Here is a 14,299-nt window from a genome sequence, read left to right as displayed (position 1 = left end):
CGGGACACACGCAGATGTCGGGAAAATAGACGTGTGTCCTAAACCCCGCGCCTAGGAACCCCGGTTGGAAATGGGGAAGGGGCGGGTGTTTCACTTTTTCTGATCAACTTGGAACTTCTCAACACTTTTTCAGCGAATGAACTTGCGCATTCGTCAAATGTCAAGTACTTCGAAAAACGTACGAATTGATACAGTAAAAAATATGATTTGATTTTATGATTTTTTTTTTCTCAGCATGTATAACTCAATATAAATTTAACTGAAACAGAAGGGGCATGTTTAAATTCTAAAACCGAGAGGTGGTATCCTATTGGCAATCTTTTGGGGTGTGATGTGTATCCACATTAGTTATGAGTTTCGATTCTTTCTGGAAATTAAATTATCATCACTTGAACAGTCTGGGCTTGGGCTTCGGCTCAAATGGTTTACATGGTAGATCGTAACAGATGATTGGTTCACCCCCTAGAATTAGTCGGAAGGTATTCCAAACTCGGGTCTGGCAGTATGGTAGCCAGTCCACTCTGTAGCACTAAGTGCGTTCCTCCCGAGACTGACCGGATCAGCCGACAGAGTTTATAAAAAAAATAATATTCTAAGCATATATTTAAACAGTTAAGAACAAATTCGTCTGCAAAATCTCATAAATTGAAAAAACTTGTTTGGAATCTCCACGAACTTCACCTAAGCTTAAATTGTTTCTGTGAAAAAATCATGCATAAACCCTTACTCATGAGACAAATCTCCAGCAATGCGGAATGCTCGCTAACACCGAGTACTCTAGATGTGGAACCTTGGAGACAACTGCTCACCTCTTCTTCCACTGCAGGCTCTCGCAAGAAATTTGCGAAGTTTCCACCTTCAATTCACCTTGTTCTTCATTTTCCTCAGAATTCTTCTCTTCCACCAATTGGATTAACCTCCCACCTTTGGAATAAAAATAAACGTGTTGCCGTGGATTTGCTGGTTCATCTGGATAAGCCGCAATCGTCTTCTCTTTGAGAACATAGACTTGACCCCATCAAATACGATCCTTAAAGCTCTTCCATCTGCTGAGGAATGGTAATGAGCTCAACATCTCCAAGCTCCTCCATCATTCTTCAGGTCCTTCTCACCCTCACTTCCAGATCCACCTGTTGATACCATCTTCTGCACCAAAGACGCAGATTGAAGAGCTTTGTCTTTGACTGCTGGCCTTGGTTGGGTCTTCAAGAACACCTCTTCTTTTAAGATCACTACAAGATCTATGACCCATGTCACTACCACGTCTCTTATGCTTGCATGGCGGAAGCCCTGATCACCAAACAGGCTTTGTTGTTACATAGCTCCTCCATCAACTACACCAAGATCTAGCTACAATCAGATTTACAAGTGCTCATAAGAGTAATTTCTTCAAAGCGAGGGCTGACAGAGCTCTTCGGGGTTTTGTCAGACATCGATTTATTATCACCCTCCTTTCTAATATGTCATCTTGGTTTCATCTCTAGATCTGTAGATTCATTAATGGGCTGGCAGACTCAATAGCCACGGCCTAGTTGTGTACTGCAAACTCTTCTTTGGGCTTTTCTTAGTGAGACCCTTTTAATGAATTTCCTTATTGCTAAAAAGTACAGTTTCGTATGGAAGGAAAAAGATAATTTAAATGATTGAGAATTGATTATGGAGGCGTATGCTGATTACGAGCATGATCGGGTGTGCATGGGAAATTAACCGGAAATAAGAAGGGTCAACATGATCGTGAACATTAGAAAATCATCAAATGTCATGACTTCTGAACACAATTTCATGAACAACTAAGGCAACATGGAAAAAGCAAAATGGGAAATGGTGGAGAATCCTGACAGTGAATAATGTAAGCTCAGAAAAAAGAGCTTGTTCGTTTTGGACGTATCATGAAGCAGATGAAGTGCTATAGATGCAGAAGACGATTATTAAACGGTTAACTAAGAGTGACGTGTGATTTATCCATTTACTAGTGTTACTCCCATGCTATGCACATATCAAATCTCTTATATTTTTAATTATTTTATTATAATTTTAAATTTAAATAATTAGTATTTTACACGTAAAGAACCGTATATAATATTGAAGCAAATATGCTGAAACTGTTTTACAAAATATCTGATTTTCTAAAAAATAGATAGGCTCATATATGTTTGTAAGCATTTAATGTTATCATGAGCCTGCAACATATTTTTAGAAAACAAACTACTATTTACGCAAACACTCATCAACTTCATACGAAACATAATTTTAGAAATCAAAATTTGTGTACCTTTTCATCCAAAAATCTGAGAGACCAGTAATCTAATTTTCCATTTTTTTGAAATTAATTGAGCTGGGAAATAGCAATATATTCCAGTGGCATCTTCAACCTAAATTTTGCAGAAAGAAAGAAACGATTATGTATTAGAGAAAAAGAAAAGAATTATTCTAAGAAAATTGATAGAAAAAACATAAACCTGCAGCAGAGCTTTTTGGTTACACTCAAATTCATGATCTCTTTATGATCTCTTTTTACATTTGTTCCCTCCATTTATAGCAAATATGTAAAGAACGTAATTTTTGTTGCACATGGATGGGTAAAACGTAATCCTTCATAAAAACGTGAACTTTATATTATTGTTGCAGGAAAACTTAAGATATATAACAATGGAACACTTACTTTTTCTTTTTGATGATGTGCTGTAGAGTATAGACACAATGCAACAATGCACTGATTGTTTTTAAACCAAAAAAAAAATGCACTGATTGTTTGTTCTATGTAAAGCTTAGACCTGAGTACAATTTAGAGAACATTAACCTTTATCGCCATGTGTCAAAACTTAGAGTCTCACCTTTGAAGACACGATGCTTTGTAGATACAATGGAGAGAAGAAAGTAATTTAATTTATATTAGAGATGAAGAAACAGTTTTATACCGAAAAAAAAAGAAAACAGTTTCAAAATATATGAGTAACGTGGGATGGGTTTTTGAGAAAAATTAGGAATATAGGTAGTTGAATATTTGAATTGCTGAAATATAGGAAAAAAATAATTGTTTTTAAAACTTTTGCAAGTTTTAAATTTTTTTAATTGTTTTTTTTAAATTTTCACATAGCAATATCTGATTCGCCAGGCGACTTGCGCTTTAGTATATAAGGGATCTTGGGAGATTGCTTTGGTGTGAAGTAATTAGATACAATCTATCACAATATTAGAAAAGAAAATATTTTGTAACATACATAATAATGTAGGACCTCGGGTTAGGTTAGACTTAAATTCTGTGAGATAAGAATGTAGAACAAGAAATGTGTTCTTGACGGCTAAGGCATGACAATTGGTGAGTGACTTGTGAGTGTAGCTCGACCATTGTATTGATATCAATAAAATTACCTTATAAGTGATTTGTACTCTCTAAAATAAGAGGTTCCGGATTTCACAGGGAGCAAAGGCACACAATAGATGTAGGAACCGAAATTCGCACTGTCGATTTTCCGTAAAATAAGGAAAGATAGAAAACCTAAATTTCCCAGAGGTCCCGAATTATCTGCATAAACACACGAAAAACGAAAGAGACAATGCTAACAGAATATTGGAAGTAAATTGCGCAGAGGCGTAATATTGATTGATAAAAGAGCAGGGTTACAAGATTCGCGAGAGATAAGTTGGACGGAGTTTTGCCAGACATGTTAATCTTAGAACAAAAGCGAAAAGAGTCTAAGTAAAATCGAGCCGCCTAAATCCTAAGTTTTCCTAAGCTAACTGGACTGGTCTAGCTCGGCGGATGGCCAAGCTGGTCGCGCGTTTGATCCATCTCGGCCATCCATCGAGCTAGACTATTTTTTTTAGTTCCGGGATTCGTCTTTCTTTGAAACTTATGCTCGGGAACTTTTACCGAGAATGTGTCGAGAAGGTTTCTGCGAGGAAATGTGATTTTAGACGTTGATTTCGAGATAACCGTTTTTGACCCCAACAGTTAGCCCCCCCAGCTCGTAACCTTTGAGTTTGAATCTTGCGGGCGAGTGATGGTGTTAATCGGAATCCACGGTTAAAATTGCTTTTTTCCTGAAAGATTTCTTCTGATTATTTTAATGCGGAAAAAATTACTTCAACTCCTGATTTCCTATAAGTAGTGACCTCCCTTCTTCATTCTCTCCACATTCTCTCAATCTCCCAAGTTCCCTTTGCATTTTCTCTCAGAGGGATGTCTTTTTTTTTTCTTTTTTAATAAGATGTCTTCTTCCAGCAATGTCCAGAGGGGTGGAGATGTCGAGATGAGCGACGCCGCTGGTGTAAGTCCGTCGGTTCTCCCTCCCGCCAGCGAGAATTCGTCAGCTCTCACTGTCGCCGGGGCTGTTCCGGCTCATATTGCGGAGTTTCTCTCCTTCCAAAATGAGATGGCCCGTTGCGGGGCCGAGGAGACGGCGAATCCCACACATGGCGTACCTCCACGACCTGAGGTTCCAGTCGAGGCCCTAACTCCCGAGGTTCTCCTTGTGTGTGACCGCCATGGAGGTGTTAGCGCCTAAGGTCGAAATTCAGCCGTCAGGTTACTCTATGACTCCGGCTCGTGTCGCTGAGACTGAACCGGCTCAAGAGTCGATGCCTCCTCCGCCGGCCAAGAGGGAGATCGTCTTAGGGTTTCCTGCTCCGAGCGCGACTTTGGCCGCTGTCTCGAAGAGTCGGAAGAGGCCGAGTGCTAACCCGGATGCGGCCAAGAGGAATAGATGCACCGAGACTGGCGTTCTTCCTACCAAGGCGTCAGGTTCGGGTTTGTCGTCGCGACATCGTGCTAAGGTTCATTTGTCGCAAAGAACTTCTCTCTCTTAGTGTGTTCGTGCTTGATCGCTTCTTGATCACTCATGTTTGTCTTTGAAGTTTGTTTCGCTGATTGACGGGATGATTGGTGAGTGCTGATCGGAGGTCGAGCATCTCGCTAAGGAATTGGAGGAGTCGAGAGAGAAGTCCTCGCAGCTCGAAGGGAAGTTGAAGGTCATCGAGGGCGCTCATTCTCTCAAATAGGCTCTGTTCGAGTCTAGGATTGGCGAGCTTGAGCGAGATCTTGGGAAGACCGCGAGCTCCTTGCTTAAGGCGAAAGAGGCAAAGACATCCAAATCTTTGAAGTTGCGTTGGCGAAAGCGCAAGGTTAAGAGTGGAGAGGGATCGATGGTTTGCGAGATTGGAGAGGCCAAGGAGGTCGTGTGCGCTGAGTTCCAGATCTGCTTGTTGGGGAAAAATATTCCATGAAGCGATTACTCCAGCTTCCGGCTTCAAGGTTCCTGCTTCCAGGTTCCGGGTTCCTGCCGCCGGGTCTGGGTCCCTTCCCCTAGATCTGGGTCCCTGCCTCCAGCCTCCGGCTTCCAGGCCGAGTGATTTATCATGCCTTAGGATAAATGGAAATCTTCCTTAACCAGCTTGGACAAGAGGGAAAAAGGAAGTATTTCAATACATATGACCTCCCTTAAGAAAAAGGGAAATATTCTATTATCTAAGGATATAATGAATATTTCCAAATCCAAAGAAAGAGGCACGACCTCCACTATAAATATAGGTTTCTAAACCTAAAGAAAGGGGTCCGAGACGTCCTTGACCAGAGCTCACAATTCCATAGCCGCCAAGGCAAGGTTCCATACCGAGAAGACCTTCTTCTTCGACATGCCTATGATAGGCTGAATCCATGCGATTACTATCAACTAGATGAATATATATGCTCCCTGCAGCACTTCTACAACTCTACTTACTGGTTCAGGCCACGATCTCCAGCTCATCAGCAGGGTCCCTCCATGCTCACTGAAGCATCTCGACACATCATGCTCACTGCAGCATATCGACAGGTCTACCATCTATTTCGGTCATGTGCCCCCTAGAACAGATGACTCCTACCAACTACAGAGTTTCGTGCTCCCAAGGCTATGTGCCCATTAGTCCATATGCCCACTAGGGCCCCGTGCTCCCTAGGCCACGTGCCTCCATCAGGCTACGCGCCTCCATCAGGCTACGTGCCTCCATCAGCCTACGCGCGCATCTAGGCTCTGTGCCTCCAAATACATGAACTACGAACGGCTTGATCCCTCACTGAAGGGTACGTAGGCAATCCCCACTGAAGGATGCAGCTATAAACCCAAACACCTTCCACGGTTTCACACCTAGATGCTCAGGGACCCCCTAGTGGTCGGAACCATCAACTACAGATCAGGAGGCATCCAAGGACCGCCCCTGGTGGTCAGAACCACCAACTACAGATCATGAGGCACCTAAGGACCGGCTCTGGTAGTCGGAGCCATCGATCATAGATCAAGAAGACCCTGGGATCTTCACTCTCAGTAGGCGGCCCCCGCTTAACGACCAATCTCCCATGCTGCTACTACGGCACCGATGACTTATACTGCCCCATACCCATATGGCAGTATCCTAAGAGCAGGATCTCCTGGTTTATCAACTATGCAGGAGAATACACTCAACGACATGTCTCCTTCCTCCTATCATTCCGTAGAGCGGAGCACGGATCGCTTGTACACAAAAATACCCTAACAGTTTGGCGCTAGAAGGAGGGGCAGTTTTAAACTACGTGATAATGTGATAGGCGGAAGAGACATTACATCTATTCCTGCAAAATCCCTCAACCCCAGCCACCTGGGGGCCAGAAACGACGTATTCTCATCAGATCTAAAGCTCACGCAGCTGGAAACACCTCTTTAAGAGAGGATAACACATTGCTGATAGCAGTAGCAAGATTCAACGCAGGAACTACCAGGAATGCATCCTGCTGGTTCCAGATCCCAATAAGGAATCACACTTCTACAATCTCTGGTTCCTGCTGGTTCGGGTCTCAACTGCAAAGAAGGCCCCTGCAACCTTTGGATTTAATGATCCCGACTAGGAGTAGTCATCACCAACATCAATATCAATGGACAATTCACTAGCAACAATCTAGCAAGCCCTAGACACCAGGAATGCATCCAGGATCACAACTCCGCCACATATGAGAAGGATGAGAGGTCCTCAAGCAGGGCATAACATCTTCCGGCCGGGTTCACAACTTTGACGAATTCCAAAACCTAAAGGAGCCGCCAGAAGAGGAGTTCCTGGAAATACTGTAGGCATACCAGACAACCACTAAGAGGTAACTGGAGAACCACCTTTCTCTTTAGCTTCTAGAATCTAAGTGGTAGTGGAACCCTAGATAAACCTGATAGCTAGGGGGATACAACGCCTTAGAGTACTTGTCAAATTCGATTGGGGTTGTTCCGCGAAAGGAACCCTGCCCAAGCGCTGGGAACACTGCTGCTCCGCCTCCTGCAAAAGAGCCAGAGAAAATGCTAACTCTACAGCAAGGACTGCTGGTCCTCATACCCTCTACTCATTTGGAGCAAAGTGGAGTAAAAAAATCCAGAGAACGCATAATCCCGCTACCATTCATCCAAAAGGAAAAGCCAAACCTCTGGGTTCCAGGTTCCGGATCCCAGCTTCCAGGTTCCAGATCCAAGGTTCCGACCACCTTACTACCGCTTTTCCTGGCCATGTACCCTGATATACCTCTGAGGAAGACACGACCATGAGGAAATCAAGGGCAGATGAGCTAAGCGTTAACCCAAGGGGCTACACGCATCAACAACTCCCATCAGCACGCTCGTGGGAAAGGAGATTCAAGAAGAGGCGACGAGTCATCAAATGACGTCCAGAAAACGCTGAGAGTGGCTCACCCAATGGGAAGCATAGAGAAGCTTGGACGTTAAATGACATCGTGAAACACTGAGAGTGGCTCACCCAAGCGAGGGCAGAGAGCAGCTAGAATGAGTCATCGAACGACGCCTACAAAGAAGGAAATCCATGGAATATGAGCAAATCAATATTCGTGGATGATCAACAGTAGGAGTGGACTAATCATGTCCTAGTATGCATAAGAAAATGCTAACCCCTGTGAAGCAAGATAAGAATCACCTCATCTTGGAGAACTCCTTCTATCTAAACAACCGATTCCGGCTCCAAACCTAGGTCAATTCCTGTCTATGGGCCAATCTTGGTCAAAGATCACATGAGATCATGTCAACCCACACTCTCCAAGCCCAGGGACGAAGAAGTACTGTTGCTTTACCTGAAAGAATAGAAGCACACATGGAGTGTCGTCCTGGTGCAAAGAGCAAAAATATTGCTCCATACACCAGAGGTACAAAGGTCATTGGCAAGGCAGACATAGGAGCTCGCCAGCATCCAGGAACCTCCATGTTTCAGAAGGGTATACCCCAAAACCTTCGGGTTCCAGGAGGATAAATTCCAGAACCTCCGGGCCTCAGCAGGATATTTCCGTAATCGCCGGATTTCAAGAATAAACATCCACGATAACACAAGGGAAAGACTTGAGACCAGCTAAGAGGACCAGAAACTTTCAGACCACGCGTCCCACCAAAGTTCTATTGCCACGAAGCTGTCTTATGGATCTTGAAGGCATTTCGAACGGGTCCACATAAGCAACGGGCGTGATCTCAACAAACAGCCCACATCCAATCAACATCGAGAGTGGTCCATCTCCGGAGGACAGAGTGCGATGTTGTATTAAGTCAATAAAGACTCTGAGTTCGAGACTGCAAAGCAAATATTCACCTTCGGGTGCAATATCTATAGATCCTCCCGTGTCAGAGCACTGATTCCTCGAAACCTCCATGTTCCCAAGGATAAATCTACATGTCCAACAGGATCAGAACATGAAGCACTCATCAGGGACTACGAGTTCCTACATGATGTACGTCGATACCTCAGGGTAGTACGACAAAGAATCGGCATCCACGCCTTAATAAAGGGCCCCGTTCCTCCCGAAGAAGGAATGAGAAAAATCGCTGTCTTCACTCGACTACTACCTAGTAAAGAACTTCTCCATTCGAGTCAGGGTGTAGGTTTTTCAGAAGATCATTCTCCAGCCGATATCCAATCATGGGGCACATAAGCAGGAAGTAAATCGATAATTCGCTTCCGTTCCCCGGTCGTGTGCCATTCGGACCAAGGAAATATGTAGCTATGTGCCACAGGGGTCCTGCGCCAGGAAGACGGATCTCGCTTATCACTACAATGTGAATCCGAGATCAAGAATTCCTGCTTCCGAGCGGGGCAACAGATCACCTACAGCAGATTTCAACAGATACAAGTGATCTTCACAAGCCAAACCTACAAGTCTTGCCATCCACCGACATGCGAGGCCAGGATCCTGAATCTTCTTAGGTCAATCAACCTAAACAAGCCACAAGTCTGGGAATATCCATTAGACTCCGGTCTATCTCGGGGAAATTGACTCTCCTCCAGGTTCAAACACGGCCCAGAACTAAGAAGAACCCAGAAAAAGAGATTTCAGAGCGACATCCTATTCACGCCATGCCCAAGGGACCTGCCATCGACAAGCCGACGTTGATGCCCACTGAAGCATCAAACGTTTCTCCATCAGGTCCCGCGCCAACCAGAGAGAGCTACTTCAGGCCACCAGCCCCATGAATAGGTCTTGACATCCAATGGAATGCAACCAAGGTCCTGAATCTCGCCAGGTCTTGTCTAAGCAAGTCTAGAACCTGGGAACGTCTACTAGATCCCGGTCTATCTCGGGGAAATTTGTTCTCCTCCAGGTTCGAACACGGTCCAGACCTAAGAAGAACCTGGGAAAGAAAGATTACTAGAGCGATGCCCTGCCCAGGGGAAGCCTGCTGTGAATGAGCAACTCCGGTTGACTTGAGTGCACAGGTTATTCCCCGAGTTCGAGGACGAAATCGAGAAATAAGGGGCAAACTGGTTGGGAAAAGTCATACAGGCCTCGGGCGGGACACCTGCCTCCAGGTTCTTGTTAAGAGAACCTCCGGCTCCGACCCCTGCATCGATCCCTGCCTCCAGATCAATAAAAGGGATTACTAGTTTCTATGATCTTACGCATAAATGGAAAACCCACACATATGACGCATGGAAAATATTTGACAATCGCAGGATTTGACAATCGCAGGAATGGGCTAGAAAAAGCCATAGTATGCGGTCAAATATAGTACTCCTGCATGAAAGCTCAAGAGCCTACTCCCATGCAGGACACAGAGTACATATAATGCAAAAGTACTGCCTGAGGAGCTTACATGCTTACTCTCAGGCAGGGAGCATATTACATAACATGAAAAGTATTGCATAAGGAGCTTACACGCTTACTCTTACGCAGGGAGCATCGTACGAAACATGCCAATTCCTGCAACAACGCATGAGGCATAAGTACAAACGCAAAGTATTGTATTCAAACTCAGAGTTTGTACAGGGAGCGATAATGGGTATGTGACATAAAGCAAGAATGGGTCTGCGCAAGCCTGAGTGTGCTGTCAAAACTACCTAAAACCCCTGTGCAGCCTAAGGCGCATCGGGGTCCCTAGAGTACCATTGTGAAAAGTACATGTATTAAAACGCTACGAGCTAAACAATACAGGGAACACATGGTATATTTATTGCAAAAGTACTGTTAAATACATGGAGCAATTAAAACCCTTCTTCTCCAGACGTGGAAAGCAGTGAAGCCTGGCACTTGGGTAATAACACCCACACCAGCACCCTCTAAGCCTTTCAGTGACTTCCTCTAGAAGTAGAATACAACATAGGAACTCGATAGTGGCCAGCTTCCGAGCGGCAGAATGCGAAATCCGAACAGGTACCAGGAGTAGTCTTGCCTAGGAAGGCAAAGTACGGTCCCTACAAAACCAATTATTCCGGGTTCTTACGAACTCCTGGTCTAAACCCCCGGGTTATTAAGAACCTTCGGGTCCCCATGCAGTCTCCGGGTCCTGAAAAGATCTCAGGGCCTGGAAAAGGTAAACCTCCAGGTTCTTATATAACCCCGGGTTCAAAACGACCTCATGATCCTAAATACGACCTCAGGGTCTGAAGGAACTTCCGGGTTCCCAAACGACCTCCGGGTCCATATTCGACCTCAGGGTACTAAATACGACCTCAGGGTCTGAAGGAACTTCCGGGTTCCCAAACGACCTCCGGGTCCATATTCGACCTCAGGGTACTAAATACGACCTCAGGGTCTGAAGGAACTTCCGGGTTCCCAAACGACCCCCGGGTCCTTATTCGACCTCCGGGTCCTAAATACGACCTCGGGGTCTGAAGGAACCTCCAGGTTCTCAAACGACCTCCGGGTCCTTATTCGACCCCAGGGTCCGAAATACGACCTGAGGGTCTGAAGGAAACTCCGGGTTCCCAAACAACCTACGGGTCCTTATTCGACCTCCGGGTCCTAAATAAGACCTCTGGGTTTGAAGGAACCTCTGGGATCCCAAACAACCTTCGGGTCCTTATTCGACCTCAGGGTCCTAAATATGACCTCAGGGTCTGAAGGAACCTCGGGTTCCTAAACGACCTCCCCGTCCTTACTCAACCTCCGGGGTCCAAGTACGATCTCAGGATCTAAAGGAGAACCTCCGGGTTCCCACAAAACCTCCGGGTTCAAATACGATCTCAAGATCTAAAGGAGAAACTCCGGATTCCCACATGACCTCCGGGTCCAAAAGTGACTTCCGGGTTCAAAACGACCTTCGGGTTCATAAGACACCTCTGGGTTATAAACGGCCTCCGGGCCAGAAACGAAGGTCCATGGATCCTTTGTAGGGGAATTCATATCGATAGAAACCTACCTAAGGGAGGTGGAATACAATACATGTCTGAATGTTTACGAACTTATAAGCAGATGTGCTTACGAGTGGCAGAATGCAACATCTAAAAAACGACATTGATAGTGGCCTATCTACGGGGACAGAGTGCAATGTCGCAAACGATTAAGAGCAGCTTACTCACAGGGGCAGAGCTCGACATAATACCTTAGGACCTTCGGGTCCAAAAGGATTACATCCTAAAACCTCCGAGTTTGAAGAAGGGATTCACCCTACAGCCTCTGGGTTCCAGGACGAAAGCCCATCCAGCCTCCGGTTTCCAGGACGAAAGTCAATCCAGTCTCCGGGTTCCTGGACAAAAAGTCCATACAACCTCCGATTTATGAAGAATTGCATCCACGAGCCATGAGTTTCAGAAGGATGTATCTCTAACTCTTCAGATTCTGGAAAAACATGCCCAGGATCCTCCAGGTTCCAAGAAAGCACGACACAAGGCCATCCTAGCATTGATTGTAGCCTACCTCCGGGGGCAGATTGCAATATTACATAGTTGCGAGTGGCCAAGAATCAATGGCAGAGTTCAACTAGCGGTTCCACCTTCTCTATTCGGCATGGGCACTACTGCTCACCACAAACAACTTGTCCAAGAATTCTACTCCGGTACCAAGAGTGAACTAGGTTATCTCCAAGTACCAAGACGAACATGCTGAACGTCCCTCCTGCCAAAAGTAAAGGTACAATCCCGAGACGAGGCAAGAAGCTACAGCTACAACATCAAAACCTCAAGGAGCTTCAAGTATGCTAAACACAATAAGGAGACCGGCATGAAGACCTGAATGAAAGTCCATTACAGCTTTTACAAGCTCAAGAGGCGCAAGCAAGGCCAGCAGGATCAAGCATGAGGATCCTCAGTTTCGGCCTCCGTGTCTTATTAAACCTCCTCATCCCCCTAATCCTTAGCCTTGCCAAGACTCTCCCTCTCAGATTTCCTGGGTCCTGACCCATACACTCCTCCACACGATTCATGGAACCAGAGAACCTCCAGAAAAACAAATTGAAGTTCTACCTGAACTAAGACCGAGTATAGCTACAGGAGCAGCACAAGCATTTGGGGTATGAGAAGAAGCATCACCCTTTATGCAGACGCTCCCGACTTCTCCATCAAACTTGCGGCCAACTCTGAACAATCCCCACCATGGGGGCAACGTCTCATACTTATAAAGGAGAAGAAGAAAGTCTTACAAGCTCAACTTGATCATGTGCGACAGTGATGTCCGCCCTTCGGGCATTTACTATTACTAGGTCCTACATGGTGGTTCTTCCTGATTATCCACTTCCAGGCCATCGGAATCAAGGGTACAACTACATCCACGCGACCATCCTCACTCAGACCAAACACATGCCCATTGAAACATGTCTGTAAGTCTATCTACATTCGTCCACGCCATGACATCATGCCCACTGGGTTCACCGACAAATACACTACCTGATCTAGACCACGTGTCTGTACCGAGTCAAGGATTACTGCCCATTCTCCAGGCCATACATCTCCAATCAGGCTGTGAATTCTTTCAGACCGAGCGCAAGTACATCCGAGCACTATCGACAAGGGAGTTTGATGATCCATGCTACGAGCCGACGTCCTACTCCAAACTCAACGAGGAACTTGATACTACGGTGCAAATCATGAAGTCCTATGAATAAAACCATGTTATTTCCTACCTTCAAACACGAAACCATAAAATAAGGGGAAAACTGTTGGGGAAAAATATTTCATGAAGAGATTACTCCAGCTTCCGGCTTCCAGGTTTCTGCCTCCAGGTTCCGGGTTCCTGCCCCCGGGTCTGAGTCCCTTTCTACGGATCTGGGTCCCTGCCTCCAGCCTCTGGCTTTCAGGCTGAGTGATTTATCTTGCCTTAGGATACATGGAAATCTTCCTTTAATAAGATAACCAGCTTGGACAAGAGGGAAAGAGGAAGTATTCCAATACATATGACCTCCCTTAAGAAAAAGGGAAATATTCTATTATCTAAGGATATAATGAATATTTCCAAATTCAAAGAAAGAGGCACGACCTCCACTATAAATATAGGTTTCTAAACCTAAAGAAAGGGGTCCGAGACGTCCTTGACCAGAGCTCACAATTCCACAGCCGCCAAGGCAAGATTCCATGTTTAGAAGACCTTCTTCTTCGACACGCCTATGATAGGCTGAATCCCTGCGATTACTGTCAACTAGATGAAGATATATGCTCCCTGCAACACGTCTATGATAGACTATGGATTTGACCCATTTTCATCCATAGTTTATAGGTGTTTTTACTAATAATTATTATATTATAGAGTCTATTTATTATATTTATAAGATCAAGAGTGTTTTGGAGATAAGTGATGATTTTGGAGCGTTTTGGAGATACTTGGAGCAAGCACCCGAGATGACCACTGAGGTCGACCATCGGTCGATATTGGAGAAGAATAATCGATCGATACTCACATCTGTGTATCGATCGATAGCGAAGCGCACAGAAAGCCCGTTTGGTCACAGCCAACTTGAAGCCGAAGTCTTCACCATTTTACAAGATTACCCCTGACGAGTTTTACCCTAATTATATAAGCTTTGCCGCCATGTTAGAGGCAAAGTGTGCTTTTCTAGTTTTATTATTTTCACAGCAAAGGTTTTTAGGATTTTGATAGATTGGA

General features: G+C 45.0%; 1 long non-coding RNA gene across 1 annotated transcript; it reads right to left on the bottom strand.

The window, feature by feature from the left end:
• Positions 1–631: 631 nt before the first annotated feature.
• On the bottom strand, positions 632–2,751 carry LOC106340031. Its single transcript, XR_001269289.1, has 4 exons — positions 2,663–2,751; positions 2,460–2,592; positions 2,273–2,372; positions 632–1,334 (listed from the first exon to the last, which is right to left on the bottom strand). It is a non-coding gene; the product is annotated as an uncharacterized LOC106340031 (long non-coding RNA).
• Between the last annotated feature and the right edge of the window lie 11,548 nt (positions 2,752–14,299).

Source organism: Brassica oleracea, chromosome C4 (genome assembly GCF_000695525.1).
Source record: "Brassica oleracea var. oleracea cultivar TO1000 chromosome C4, BOL, whole genome shotgun sequence".
Classification (NCBI taxonomy): domain Eukaryota; kingdom Viridiplantae; phylum Streptophyta; class Magnoliopsida; order Brassicales; family Brassicaceae; genus Brassica; species Brassica oleracea.
Note: the sequence above shows the minus strand (reverse complement) of the source record. Positions and strands in the feature narration are given on the sequence as shown.